Source organism: Ascaphus truei, chromosome 10 (genome assembly GCF_040206685.1).
Source record: "Ascaphus truei isolate aAscTru1 chromosome 10, aAscTru1.hap1, whole genome shotgun sequence".
Classification (NCBI taxonomy): domain Eukaryota; kingdom Metazoa; phylum Chordata; class Amphibia; order Anura; family Ascaphidae; genus Ascaphus; species Ascaphus truei.
This window is the reverse complement of record NC_134492.1, coordinates 35,228,566-35,244,030: the sequence shown is the minus strand read 5'-3', so window position 1 is coordinate 35,244,030 and position 15,465 is coordinate 35,228,566. Positions and strand designations below refer to the sequence as shown.

General features: G+C 42.7%; 1 protein-coding gene across 1 annotated transcript in view; it reads right to left on the bottom strand.

The window, feature by feature from the left end:
- Positions 1-14,887, bottom strand: part of LOC142503812 (uncharacterized) — a 241,366-nt gene extending 226,479 nt beyond the window's left edge. Inside the window, exon 1 of the mRNA XM_075616538.1 lies at positions 14,759-14,887. The gene's annotated coding sequence lies outside the window, so the exon portion shown is untranslated. The remainder of the gene's footprint in view (positions 1-14,758) is intronic.
- Positions 14,888-15,465: the final 578 nt, after the last annotated feature.

The window sequence follows — 15,465 nt, the reverse complement described above, 5'->3', positions numbered from 1 at the left end:
AAGGGAAAGGCAAGCAGAGCAATGAGGCTGTCTCTTCCGTGAATCCAAGTGAGCTACAGAGAATTCATACAGCATAACCTCTAAGCCAGCGGTGCGCAAACTGGGGGCAGGAGTTTTGTCTGGGGGGGGGCGCGGGCTGTTACAGAGGCCCCGTGCTCTTCAGCCAGGCCCCTCAACAAGAAATCTTACCTTGTTTCCGCCGCGTCTCCATGGCAACGCGGCATCAAATGACGCCGCAGTGTCATATGACGTGACGTCGCCGGCGTCAAATGACGCCGCGGGTGACGTGATGTCACGCGACCCTGGAGCGTCATTTCACGCATGTGGAAGGTAGGAGAGGGGGTGTGAGACCGGTGGAGGCCTGGCAGGGGGCGCAGCTTAAAAAGTTTGCGCTCCCCTGCTCTAAGCAACAACATCTTATAGACAAACAAAATTTTGGTTGGTCAAGGTGGCATTATACATAATAAGTTCAGTGCTTTGTTGAATGCAATAGTGACCTTTTCATTATCTTGATATGACCATCAGTCATCCATGAAATTCATTGACATTTTAGTGACAGTGACATGCAGTTTAAGGTGCAACAGCTTTATAGAAGGCAGATCTGCCCATGTAAAAGGGATCTTGGCAGTCCTACACTTTCCATTCCTTGAGTACCTGTACCCTTTCTTCACCATGGGATTGGTATGTCCCCTTTATCCTAATCCCTTCCCTAACCCAGTCTCTGATGCTCAGCTATAGGGACAATTAAGGGTGTTTTACATATAAAGTATAGTTTATTTAAAAACACTTTTGATAAATGTTAAAATGTTAAAACTAAATACCTTCAAAATTATTTTTTTTAATGAAAACAGGTAGTGTCTTTTTTTTCCTATTGAACAGGACTTTATTACGATAGATATCGTTATGATGATTTCCTAATTTCGTTGTTGTGGTATATGTGTTTGCTATTGTCCAACCCTACCCTCTACTAATTCATTTGAATGTTTGACTTTTGCGTTTGTCATTTTTCTCAGGGAAACAATAAACTGGAACAATAAAATCCAGACATAGGGGCCAATGCAGAGAACTGCGAGAATGGCCATTCGCCATACTTTAAACTCTCCATCTTTTTGGCGGATTCCCCTCGCAGTATGCAGGAAAGTGCGCATATCTGGGAGAGGAATCCGGCAGAGAGATGGCGAGCCCTATAGTGTCATTGCTGTGCATGCCAATAAATATATGAAACTGAAGGGGTTACTGGTGTATTATTTAGTTATATATATATAGATATATGTGTATGTGTGTATATATGTGTATATATATATATATATATTGTGGTTAGCAGGGATGGGTGCAGTGTGTAAGAGCCCCCCTGCATCAATCCGAGCCAGGAAAAGGGACAGATTTTTTTTCTATGTCCCTTTTCGCCGCTCAGCATCACTTTCTTGTTGGCGGAGCGATTTTGAGAAAATCTCTCCATTTTATAGCCGCGATCAGCGCCGAGATGCTGATCGGGGCTACTAGAATACAGCGGGGTTTTAAATTGGCGAGATATTGCATCTCACCACCCACGCGGCGAGATTTTTTTCACGCCAAAAAAAAACGCCGGATTTTCCTCATCTCGCCAGTTTTTTGCCATTTACTGAATTGCTGTAGGCATATTTGGCAAAAAACTGGCGAGATAGGGCTTCTCGCCGCTTTCTGCATTGGCCCCTTAATGAGTTGACATTGGGATTTCAACAAGGTTCAGCTGCTTCGGAGACAGTGTTCCCTATACAGTGAAGGATGAAGAACAATATATTCTCTTCTGTACAATCTCCCGATTCTTTATCCCACATCTTCCAAGTCCCCATCAGACTTTACTCAACCAGACCATTATTCTCTTCCTTTGAGTAACCCCATGCTTTCTACGCTGTCCCCTTCGCCGTGTAGTCAAAGTTGTCCTTATCATACTCCGCGTCCCTCTCTCCCCACTTATTCTAGCACTGGTTAGAATTTTCTCATTATTTCTCTCTCTCTCAACATTAGTTAAGTAAACCCGATACTTTTTATTCTGTAAGTGTGCTATATAATTCCTGGAGCCTTGTTAGTTTTTATCTACACTCTATAAAACTGTATCACACCATTTTAAATTGCTAACTTGTAAATAAATATCCACATTATCCACATTCCCTGTAATTTAACTGCAGTTTATTTGTGAAAGGGATAAGGGTATCACAAACTCTATTAAAGCAGCAGTTTATGACATCTCACCATCAGCAATGCCATATCTTTTAAAGAGTTTCCATGTACTGTATGTCATATTATTGCAACATTTATTTTATACAAATGAAAAAGTGGCCTTTCAAATTAATTGACTTACAGGGAATCTTCTGTGATAAAGCAATGCTAACACATATACACATACTGTATAACACAACATCCCTGCCACAAGTTCTACTAAACGCATACACATACACACATAACAATACAGCAAGGCCTCGCTTCTCGGCGTCGCTTTCCGCCGATATGGCGGTACCTCCATGTCTGCGCATGCGCAGAACGGGCCGGTCCAGGGTCGTGCATGTGCAGAACAGGCCGGTCCGGGGTCACGCATGCGCAGAATGTTTCTTTTTTTGCCGATGTTGCGCATGCGTAGAACGGCGCATTGCCGGTCTGCGCATGCGCACATAACGAAAATCGCCGGTTCCGCTTTCCGCCGATTTTCGCTTTGCGGCGGGTCCTTAGAACGGAACCCGCCGCATGACTGGGGCCCTCCTGTATTGTGGTTAGTCAATCTCTACACACACAATGGACCCGACAACCATTTCAATGTCCCATGTAAGATATGCTGAAGCTGTCTCCCCCGTACGGGAGAAAAAGTTAACTCCAAGTATTTTCTAATAGTACAGAGCTGATATATTAAAAAAAAAACACAAATGTAGGATATTGCTTGGTCTGCAGCTTTAAGCCAGCATGTCCTTGTGAAAACATAAAACAGAATAGCCTTTACTTTCAGTATATTTATGTCTTGGAAACAAAATTGGATACTTTCTTTAAAAATGGTTATTTTTTTAATTAAAACAGAAACAAATGTCTATGAGGTAAGAAAGGAAAAAAGGCAGCGCTCCTCTGTGTACCCAAAATCCATCAAACTTTAATCATGGGACTAGGGAAATGGACATTGTTCATTACAATCACAACGCCCACAGACCATTTAAATGAACACAAATGATCTAGACCCAGTACATCCAAAGCCAAATGCTATGCTCAGAAAACAAATATTGGAAACTGCAGGCATCTCGCCTCACTTTCCAGCGCTTTTATTCAGCAAGGCCAGACAAATACAGAGATAAATAAAAGAAAAGCCACAAGAGTAAAGTATTCAATCCTTTTTTTAAATACAGTGAAATAAATCTTACATACTGTACACGCAGCCAAAAACCTACAAACAAACTCCTAAAGAGAGGTGCGAAAACGTTCCCAGCACTTTGTGAACCATGTACAATGTACCTTTTTTTTTGCGCGAGAAAAATATCACAACAATTTCGCCAACATTTGCCACAGGTCCTGAAATAGGGCTTTTGCTAATTTCCAGGTATCCCACGTGCCCTCACAGACATCTCTCCACGTGTTGTATAGAGCAGGGGTTTGGGTGGTTTATAAGTAAATAGGCACCCCTCTCTCACTCTTTCAGCAGAAGAGGACAAAATACATAGCCCATACCAAAAAATGTAGAAGAAACATATTAGTAATTAACTACATTTGTCCTATTGGATATGCATTGGGGCTTTATATATTGTAGTATACTTGGTTACATAACCAGTGGTGCTCCAATTGACACAATTAAATATATACATATAACATTGTGGGTGTGGATTTAGAGCATGCTCAGATTCTGTATGTCTAATTGTATAGGCACAAAATGCAAGAAGTAGAAGCGGTTGTTCCGATTGGACGTGCATCTCCACTCTCCAGACAGTTACTGTATACACAAACATTCATATAGTGTATATTCAAATCTTCTTCATTTCTTCTTTTTGTCTGTTACTTGGTTTTTGAGCAAGATGTTGCACTGGTTTGTGCGTTCATTCTGTCTTTCTATGGATAATAGATACTTTGGGTCATACTGGAGATTTATTTGGACGGTTGACAACTCTTTCACAGGTCACAAATGTCAAAACCACCAATCTCCGGTGGAGTGTATACAGTATATAGTTAGTCTTAAAATACAGAAGCTATCAGATTTAAATCCACCCTTGCATTTATAAAGGCAGAAACATAGCACAGTGCTCTACAAGAATGAGATTTAAGGCAGTAATCCACCCAGATGTATAGAGAGCTATATACAACTTTATAGCATGTTTTGTACAATTTCCCAAGACTTGGTGATTTCTCTTTATTTTTCTGTACTTGTGAATGGGGAGTCAGTATTTAGCAGCGTGCAATTAGGGAACAATGATCTCACTGTCAGTTTCTCCTTTTAAGACCCCAATTCAATTTCTGATGCTATTCCCCATAGGCCCTTCTTCAAGATGATCCAAATCAGCCAATTGCACCGTGATCCAAGTCATTACAGTTTTCGGCCACTTCTGCGTTTATTGAACATGGGCCCTAGGGACTTATTCTATATACCCAGAAGTGGCCTTTCAGGCTGTTTTCGTCCCAAAATCCCAGACACGGCTGCTTCTGATGATGTGGGATTACCCCTATAGTGAGAAGTGGGTTAATATACAGTTAACAACGCACCAACTTCCTTTCACCTGAATGGAAGGTAACAGGGGTAACTTTGCTTTAACCCACCACTCACTATGGGGTAGATTCACTACGCCACGATGCAGGGTATTGGACTACAATCCAGCGCTAACTGCCATTAAGTTGAACGGCAATTAACTCCGGGTCGGTGTGTGATACCCGTGAAATGGAATTATAAACCGTGGACGATGAAGCAAACAATAGTAATGTTATTGTGCCAGATTTTTAAAAAGATCCATGTTAATTCAACGTTGGGCAAAAGCACTTAGGACTGTGTTTTAGAAAGGTATGAGCAAGAGTCATGCTGTAAAATTAGAGATCCAAAAGGTCAAAACAGCTGTCTGCGAGTAGGGTTACTGGCTATTCAATTCTTTAACCCAGGCTGTGCTGAAAAGCTGTGCATACGGCAGGCATAAGCTGATAGGGCTCCATGTTAAAATGGATTTGAAGCAAAAGGTGACACACTGTGCTCATTTGCATGTCATTATCCAGAATCCCTGGCTGCAGTGAAACCATTGTATGCTAGGAGATAACCTGCACACCTGTCTGAGGCATGTGAATGAACTCACAAGTGATATTTTTATTTGCTGTAAAAATAGGAAGGGGAGAGTCTAAAGTAAATCTCTTGTAAGTGTTTCGCCTTGGTAAGAACGACTCCAGCACATCCGAGACCTGACAGTGGCTACCCCGATGATCAACTGTACCCTGTGAAGCCATCACGACGAGGAGGCGGATCCAGGACGTTAATGAAGAAATGTGCATGCACCGGCTTCTAGGAGCGCGTGGGATACCAGCACCTCTATACAGAATCTGCAGGGACTGTAGCCTTGGACGCTGCGGGGCTGGTAATCGTTTCATGATCAAAGCGCAAAAGACCAGGGAATTCGTGAGTTCGATTCCAATTGTCTGTGGTTTTATGTAGTTGAAGCAGTATCACGTTCTCTTATTTTATTCTATCTTCCTGTATAATGGATGCTACACCTTCATGACCCCCAATTATAAGAAGTGACACCCCATTTGATAAAATTGAGTATTAGTGCGAGTGTCTAGAATCAATATAACATTTTCACTTTACGAGCACTGGAGAGGCTAATGGGTTAAACAACCTGTATTTATACATCTGAGGATTATACCTGTCTGAGTCATTATTGGTGACTAGCTACCACAATACAGTATATTAATAATCACCTTTGCACAGGTCTTTATTTGAAATAATATATTATATTAGTAACTGTATATCTTAATGAGTTAAAGTGTTAGTCACTTAATATATACTCATTATTACAATAACAGTGGTTGATATTATACACTGTTTCTTATTTGTTTCTGTTGACTATTGTTTTCAACATCCGTTTAACAAGAATGTCGTGTTCCACAATTCCAGGTGAGGAAATACAAAAAGTAGTGGTACTTCGAACCATCAAACGCTGGCCACTGATTATAAAGCACTTGTACTATGAAAAAGGAAGCAATCCTCCCCACAATTACATTTTATTTTTATTAGCGAGGAATGGGTGCTGTCCTGATCTCTGCAGTGTGCTCACTCAAGTAAGAGAGTGTAGAAATGGACCGCGGGGAGGAAATGGTAGAAGGTCCATACTGGCGCTGTATGGGGTCTTGGACGGTGTAATGAAACCAATGACCTCCTATTGAAGACCCACTAGTGTAGCTCAAGTCCCGATAAATGAGGAAATCCGATAAAAGTCCATCAGGGAGCTAGCTGTATGGGGTAATGTAGGTAGGATAAATCTTTTTACCTCCTAGAGCAAACCCTCTTGTGAAGCTTGAGTCCCGCTGGCTATGGAAATCCAAACCGCTCGTCTGCGGTAGTGTGGAAATCTCTTCCTCCCCCCAAAGGACACATTCTCTTTTGAGACTGCCACTTTCTTAATGTTCCAATAAAGCCTTTTCTATATTTTTCCATACCTGGTTCAGTTTCCTTGACGGTGGATTTTGCGTGAGTGCCCTGGATCTCCTGTTGCAGATTCACTTTTATTTTTATTAGTTCGCCGTTAAAATAACTTTGAATGTACTGTAGTTTCTTGAAAGAAAACTACAAATATGGCCCCCAGAGTCGCCAATAGAAAGCCGCAACATCATCATCACCTGGCTCTCTATTGGGGACCTCGGCAGCCATATTTGTAGTTTTTGGCAATTACAGACCCAGCAGCCTAATTTCTTCCCGGATACGTATTTATTTATAAAATGTTTTACCAGGAAGTAATACATTGAGAGTTACCTCTCGTTTTCAAGTATGTCCTGGGCACAGAGTTATGATGACAAATACATGGTTACAAATAAATTGTTACATTAAGTGAGCAAGGTTATACATTATATACAAGACCATAATATTCTTGGCCAGGAGATTAAGAGGTGAATTTAGCAGCAAGTTGGGGGTCTCTAAAAGAGGAAGCAGCAAACTAGAGCCTGTGTGGTAAACACACACACGAAAAATAACCAGCACGTTCTTTAAGTTGAAATATGTGAAAGTATTTTAGCATTCTAATGTGTTTGGACATTTAAAAAAATTCATTTAGGATCCCCTAAGACCAGGAAGGAAACGATGCACATTTGAAAGAGAAGGACAAGTTAGTAAAGTGTTTTGAGGTAAGATTAGATCAGTGGAGCGCAAACTTTTTTTGCGGTGCCTTCCGTGCCTCACCTCCTCCGTTGTCTGCCCCCCCCCTCCCTTACCTCGCACGGCGGGGTCGTGTGCCATCACGTGACCCGTGACATCGTTTCACGTCACGTTACCAGGGCAACCGTGATGTCACATGACCCCGCGGCGTCATTTGATGCCACGTTGCCATGGTCACGCGTCCTGAAGCCGGCTGAATCCCAGTAAGTAGAGGTTGCAGAGGCCTCGCGTTTAATTTAAATGCCTTGGGGAAGAGTGCGGGACCTCTGAAACCGCCCGCGGCCCCCCAAAAAATCTTGCGCCCCCCGTTTTCCCACCGCTGGATTAGACAATGGGAAGGACAGGTTGGTGTTTTGGGATGGCTGATGTAAGATCAGACAATGGTTTTATACCTAGGAAGCACTATCCATACACTACAAAGAATTATATTAGTGGGGTGTTTTTTACTAGATCACAGAAAGCCAAAATATCTGGTCACTCTGTGCTCACATCAATACAATGTAGTCTCAGATACTCAATTATAAACATATTTATTTTACATGGGGAATGGTTAAGCACCCTTTGTTTAATCAGATCTTTACAGAAGGCTTCTTCAATTGGATCCCAAGTGTATTGGCAAGTGTATTTCTAAAAAGGGATTTGAAAGGCAAAGTAGGTTTTAATAGCCTAAGTGGGATTTTATCTGTGCCAGGCATATTCCCTGTTGCTTTATTCCAAGAAAGGAATTGTCTACTAAAGTTTTTCACATTTCATCTTCTTACTACCAAAAAAAAGCAGAAGTGACTGACATACTTGTTACGTGATATCTCATATGAGTTGGATCAAAGGGGAGATCGTAATATATTATTGACTTTCCCTGGGTTGAGAAAACTATATCAGGAAGAAATTAAAAACAAATTACATATTTATACTGCATTTTCCTGTGAGTTTACAGCATCATCTAAAGCGTTTCTCCAACAAAATGTTTTGCATTAATAAAACATGAACAAATCCGTCAGACTTTGGTTTGTTCATGACAGTTATTTATGTACAAACGTTCCACTTAAATTCATGAAATAGGTGCAATTTATCAGTTTTTAGTGGAGTAAAATGTTGCAAAATTGGTCAGTTTAGTAAATGTACTGAGCATTTTGAATCCAGAACTTGAAATAGGGCTTTTTGCTGGAGAGGGGAGAAGTGGGGGAGAAGAGCAGAGGGGGAGGGAGGAGAGAAAGCGTGCGGGCTGGAACAATAGGTGCAGGGGTTCTGCTGCCCCCCTGAATGTATACATTTGTTTATTACGGTAATGTATGTTACTTATTTTGTATATGCTGTAGAACCCCCCTAACCACTCCAAAAAACAGTTCCTGCACTTCTTTAACTGCCAAATAAGATGCAGTGATTTAAAATATGCTAAATATATTTAAATTAGTGAAATATTTCCCAGGTATCTCAGGTGTGTTCACAGGTCTCTGCACAAACTTTGCTAAGTTCCCACATCTCTAATGAGTCATAGAAATGTTTTTGGATGCCCGAGGTCTACCCACGTCAATAGGGGACCTCATAGCCATTACTACATATATAATACCTTAACAGGAAATCTAAACCCTTAACACAAGTTAACTGTGCTTGGATTTTTAAACATTAGAATCTGACACTCTTTCCATTTTAATAGTAGTTGATTAGTGATTATTTAGTAAATGAGCAAGCAGCTGCACTAGAATAAAATGCCCAGCCCCCTGCAGCAATTTTAACTAATCCCAATAGCAGATGTTTTTGTAAGAAGCCCCATAAAAGAATCATTTGGGCTATTTCTATAAAAATTGAAAACTGGTATAGATAGGATTTCACAAGGACATGAGTGACCGGGACAGGGGAGAGCGGGGGAGGGGTGGGGGGTATTAAAGGTGATTTATACAAAATATTTTTGGTTTTCGTTGACCCCCTATGTGGGATGATACCTGGTCTTTAACTCTTCCACTGCCAGGTAGGCCAGGAACGCATTGCCGTGAAAGGGTTAAAAGAACAAGAGGACATTCCTGCACTTGGTAGTTTCTGTGCGATAGCGGCCCGATTGGCACTATCTCCATTTATTCCATACCCCCATAGTGCCCACTTGTTTGTGTAAGATCCCTTACACGTGAAGTTTAAACACCGGATGATATTCATAGCAGCAGAAGCCATGGAAGGGATGTGGATACGTATTGCTGTCACCTGCCTTTTAAACCCCCGACCCCCCACTCCCCCCAACCTGATCACAAAGCAGTGCTGGCTGCAGAATGACTAATAAACCCGTTCACTTTGCTGGTCTGACTTTGCGGGTAACAGGCAGACACATTTGTAAATAAGCGCAACCACTGTATTTTCACACCGAGTTTAATGAGCAGATTCTTTTGGTCTTGGAAATCATTAATGATCCACTGACCTTTTTACTGTCATAACCCGCTCCATTTACTGGAAATGCATGCTTTGCTTGTGCAGTAATGTAATACAGTTGTATTAAATTAATTAGGTGTAACACATATTTTATTCTAGCAGAAATTACTTTTCTGTTTGATTGTGAGTAAGACAAAGCCATTGGGAGCCATTTACTAAGGCAGCAGTTAAAGGGACAGTCCCCCTAGAACCAAAGAGAACCAATGTGAGTGACATGTTTCAGGTTTAAGGAGTTACATCAGACCACCAGAATCCAACATCTAGCATTGGTATTACTATCTTAAAATAATATTTTACCATTGGTTTGTAAACACAGTGAGCTGAGACTTGGGAGGGGTTTGATTTCCTCTGGCTGCTCCCTTTTGTCTGATGTCACTATGTGTTCAAAAGTTTGCACAGGCAAAGCCTCCCCCTCCCTAACTTTTAAGGTAGATATCGGATTGGAAAAGGGTAGAAGAATCTCTTAAAGTTTTTCAGTCAAATGCATGGTTACATTTGGTTAAGGAAACCAATTAGATGCTTTCCAAATTGTTGGTCAGCTACTTGGGGCTTCCCCTTTATTGAAGATGCCCTTTTTTGTCATTATTATTATTTTTCATGTTTTCTCTGATTTGAGATATTTGACAGGTTTTCTCTGAGTTGACTCCGTAACATGCAAAAAGAAACAGACGCTTATTTTCTATAAATTGCTCTCAACTGTCCTGGGGAACATCTCCAGAATGCTTAAAACACATCCCTTTATTTCTGTTGTTTGTAAGAAATCATTTTTGGCGTCACAATGCTTATAGCAACAATGCCATGGACACCTGGCCACCAACAGGGTGGGTCTGCCGGGGTTGGCGTCCCGGGCCCGGTGAGTGGGGGGGACCCACGGCACTGCAAATTGGGCCCGACCTCTGGCCAGGCCCATCTGCCGGTCCTCTCGCGGCTGGGCCCCGGCTCTCCCTTAGCAGCAGCCTGCATGACTCTATCCCGCTGTTCCACGCCGATGGGCCTCTCTGTCAGCGCGCCGGAAGTGCTCTTGACGTAAGCGCTCTCTGCTTCCGGCACGCGACGGCATGAGAGGGAGGCCTGTCGGAAGCTCGGCGTGGGACAGAGGGATAGAGACATGCTGGCTGCTGCTGAGGGGAGAGTCGGGGTCTGGCCACGAGATCACCGGCAGCCGGGTCTGGCAAGAGGTCAAGCCCAACTTTCAGTGCTGGCCGCCAGACCCCCACATCCACTGGACCCGGCGTGATCATCCACCAGGTAAGTCTTTTTTTTATATGTATTGTGGGGGGTTTTTTTTTATATGTATTGGGGGTGGGCTTTTTAAAAATATGTATTGGGGAGGTGGGGGTCTTTTTAGAGGATTTTTTTGTATGTATTTGGGGGTGGGGAGTTTTTTGCATTGGCAGATGGGAAGTTTTTTGGTATATATCTTGTGGGGGGAATTGTGTGAGGGAAGGGAATGAGTGAGCATGGGGTAATTGACGGAGGGAGAGGAGAGAGGGGGTGAGTGAGGAAAAAAGGGAGTAAGAGTGAGACGCAGGGGAGAGAAATACATGCGAGGCTGGAGAGTGAGAGTGGGTGAGAAGGAAGGGAGAGAAATACATGGGAAAAGGGGGGGGAGGAAAGATTGGGGCTCGTGAGGTGTGAAATGGGGGGACGGCTTGCAATACCGCCAACACCAGGGTGGGGGGGCAGCTTAAAATGTTTGTCCAGGGCCCCACGATTTCTGTTGGCGGCCCTGCATGGACATTCCAGTCACAAGGTCAAGCGATCACAAGTATATCGACCCCATGGTCCTGACGCCCCATGACGTCAGAAGGGAAGAGCGAATGTTGATCTTCTCGTCCAATCACATGGTTCGCAAAGAGCCACGGTGGCCATCAGCCCTAGACATAGCTTGTTATCCATGGAATGTCAGTAAGGGCCATCAATATTGCAGCCCACACTAATATGTTAGGAAGCTGTTGAATTAGAGTGGGGCAAGGATCTGAGTTTGGTATGGGGAACTATGGGCATCGTTTGTCAAAGTCCCCGGGCTTCAGAACTGGGTTCAAATTGGGGCAAAAATACAGCAACAGATTTATACAAAAACAAATTTCAAAAAGGTTTTAATGGGAATGTTCTACTGTATCTTGATCAATTTGGTGCAGTATTTTCCTCCCCAGGTTTGCAGCTGGGGGACATCGGTAAAAAAGCCCCTGTAAGTGACTGAGTTAAGCAGAAGGAAGCAAAACTCAGTGGGGTCTATGGATCAAAGCAAAACCAGTGCAATTCTGGGGCACAAACATTGTTCCACATGTATCAATAAAATCCTATTGATTTCAGTAGGATTTGTTCTATTGTACTGTACATATGATGCAGATTCCTCCCCCCCTTAGAATTGCCCCACTTTTGCCATGATAGATAGACCCCCTCTATGTTCCTGCACATGCACCACTTTTTATATTGTGTACATAGACCGTCGTATATTTCTTGAATATGAATTCTTTCACTGCCAGCCGAACCTGTAACCAGTTGCCAAAGTGTGATAGGACTAGTGCCACTATTCTACCATTACTAACTGCAGCTAGTACAGCTACTTTATTAACACACTGCCAATGTACAGCTCCAGTTTGGGGGACCTTGGCAGGACTCTATCCTTTCTGTTTTTATAGCACACGTATTGTGTCATGGTTCTAATCCATGATTATTTTTTTATTTTATCTTTAAATTAGGCATAGGACCACTACTTTTTAAACCTTTGAGTGCCTGACAGGGGGGGGGACCCCAGCACCACAGTGCCACAGTGCCACAGACCCTTCCGGACACATGGCAATCACATGATCGCGACGTCACCCATGTGGCGAACGAAAGAGGAGGAGTCCAGGATGCAGTTCCCGATAGAAAACAAGCAGCTTCTTCATGGGGTCCCCTTCAGTGCCAGACCGTGGTAGCTAGGCCCACGGGGCACAGCCACGTTTCAAAGCAATGTGTCGCAGGCCCCATTGGCAGTGAAAAAGTTAAAGGTTCATTCGTGACGCCACCACAACTCGTCCTCCACTTTCAGCGGGAGTAACAGGTATTTATTGTGCGCTCCAAATCTCCTGTAATCCACAGTTGCCATGCACTCCTTGTGAAAAACAGGCCCTACCAATGACTATTTCTGTGCCATATACTGTTATAATACATTTCACACTGAGCTTTGAAACGGCTGAAGAAAAATATGCGACATAGAGCAAGTTACAGACGCCTATGGTGTGTTCTAGCTACAGTACTTTCTAAAGCAACGCAATTACAGGTTGGAATTAGTAATGAGACGCCTATAGCACTATAGAGGCAGAATTACCTGCAGCGCAGCTGACGCTGGTTCTCTCTGGTCCCCTGGAACTATCCATATGGATGATTACGCGCAATGAGTCAGGGTAAACATTGTTATCCAATGCTCAATTATTAGTATGCTTGTCAGGACGATTAATTATTAAGGAATTAGCATGCGAAACCTGCATATCATATAATACCGCCATGGAAAAATTAAGAGCCTCAGATGCAAGGTAATTTGATTAGTAATTGGCAGTGTCTGAACACTGCCTCTGAATAGATCAATACTACATTAACCCCGTGAATGCCAGCGAGGCCTGCAACCCATTGCTGGCCTTTCGGACACACAAGGGGTTAAAGTGGTTGGAGGGTGAAGTTCGTCTTTGAAACACGCTTAGTTGGTTAAACTAAAGATGTTGTAGAGAAGTATTAAGAAATGTTTTATTTTCCTGCTCTCTGTTGCACCCCTAAAAAAAATGGTTGTCATAGCAATACGTGCTACAACCCAGGGCGGCCAACTCCAGTTCTCAGGGGGCCACCAACAGGTCAGGTTTTAAGGATATCCCAGCTTCAGCACAGGTGGCTCACTCAATGACTGATTGAGCCACCTGTGCTGAAGCAGGGATATCCTGAAAACTGGACTGGTATTGGCCAGCCCTGCTATAAAAAATGAATTCAGGATAAATATGACCAACTCTGGGGCTAACGGCTTAGAAAGGTCAAAGACGCAGAAGTATTTGCCGGCTGTAGAAGGGAGCGAGGACCTCACACATTTTACAGCGAATTCCAAGTCATTATTTTGTAACAAGACTTTACAGGGACTGATCTAGTTAGCTGCAGAGTTTCTCATCCGCTCCCTGACTTCATGCAAATCACCTTACAAGTATCATCTTAAAAATAGCATCAAACTGCCAACATAAAAAAGGTATCCGCACAAGTCTGTAAAGTTGTTAAAAAGGACCTCCATCGTTTTTAATTGCAAAGCAGAGCTCAGGAAGAGGAGAAATCTGAAGCTTTGAGTATTAGGGCGATTATACGGGAATAAGAGCCAGCGCAGTAAACTTTAATAAAAAAACCAGACCCTTTCTGTACCTATGAAATTGCACTTCAATGAAACTCCTCTGAACAAGAGCACTCGTCCCCTCTTGAGCTACAAAGCAGATACATCAGAGAAAGCCCAATGCAAATTCTTTCTACATAGCAGCATTTCAGCATAGCAATGTATAAGAAAATAAAGACCATTATACGGACTACTTAAAAAACGAAAGGGGTTACTGCTGCTTACAGCCCAATCCTCTCTTTTGCTATATAATCCCTCCTCCTTCTCAAAATTGTTTATTTGCAACACATATCATATATCGTTCGCTATCAACCATTAGAACAAATATAATTAAAAAACAAAACCCTGTGAAAGTCTGCCCTTTTTATTTTTTTAAAGAAAGACATTGAATCGGTGCCGGAGAGAGAAAGGAAGAGATGGGGTTTTGTCAGTAACATTTGTTAAGAGAGCAATTTCCTGAAGCTGTCAGCCACAACAGGTAGTATTCGGAGATTGAGCCAAAGGGCTCCTTTCCTCAGTTGTGGAAGACAGGGCAGCAGTTTTCAAATAATAGTGATAATCATCGCCATCTACTACTGAAGAGCAAATTAAGGAGAAGACAGGAATGGTTTGACAAAAGCATAGAAGGGAGGGTAGCGTCTTACCTTGATTTAATGCATAGCTTCTGCAGTTAGCTTGGTGAGGGAGTGTGTTATTCCAAAGGAAATTATTTCTAATATAAAAGGAGAGAAGGCAGGGAGGGAGATGGGAGAGGAGGGAGGAGAAAGAGCAGGAGGAGAAGGGGGGGGGGGGAGAGAGAGAGAAAAGAGTAAAATAATAGAATGAGAGAGAAAATAGAAAAAAGACAGTTAAAAATCAGTCTCCTGCCCACACAGTGGAAAGAAATCACTGACAACCAGCAAAGAGAAGCTCACACATACCAGAGGGGGCAGACAGGGAATAGACACAGGAGAAGAGTGTAATAGAGCTAAATAAATACACATAAAATAAAATCTACAGGCAAAATGGCTAGGGAGGGACAGAAGGTGGAAAATAGAGAGGTCTCAGCCTATCTATTATAATTAGTGTAGTAAACAGCTGCACGTCTGCTAATGTGCGCCAGGGGTAACTTCAACTTCATTGACCAATCGACCACTCACATTTTATAAATGTAATATTTTAAAGACTACAACATGTGAGCATCAAGGAAAGTACGGCTGGGGTCGCAAGAACTAACAACCTGTTTGGCCCCTTATTCAATATGTTGAGATGTTGCTTCCCAGTGCAGGAGAAGAGTTCAGCTCCGTTGAAATTAATGGGGCTAACATTTTCTCCAGCGCTGGGAAGTAGTTATGCACCATATTGCGTAGTG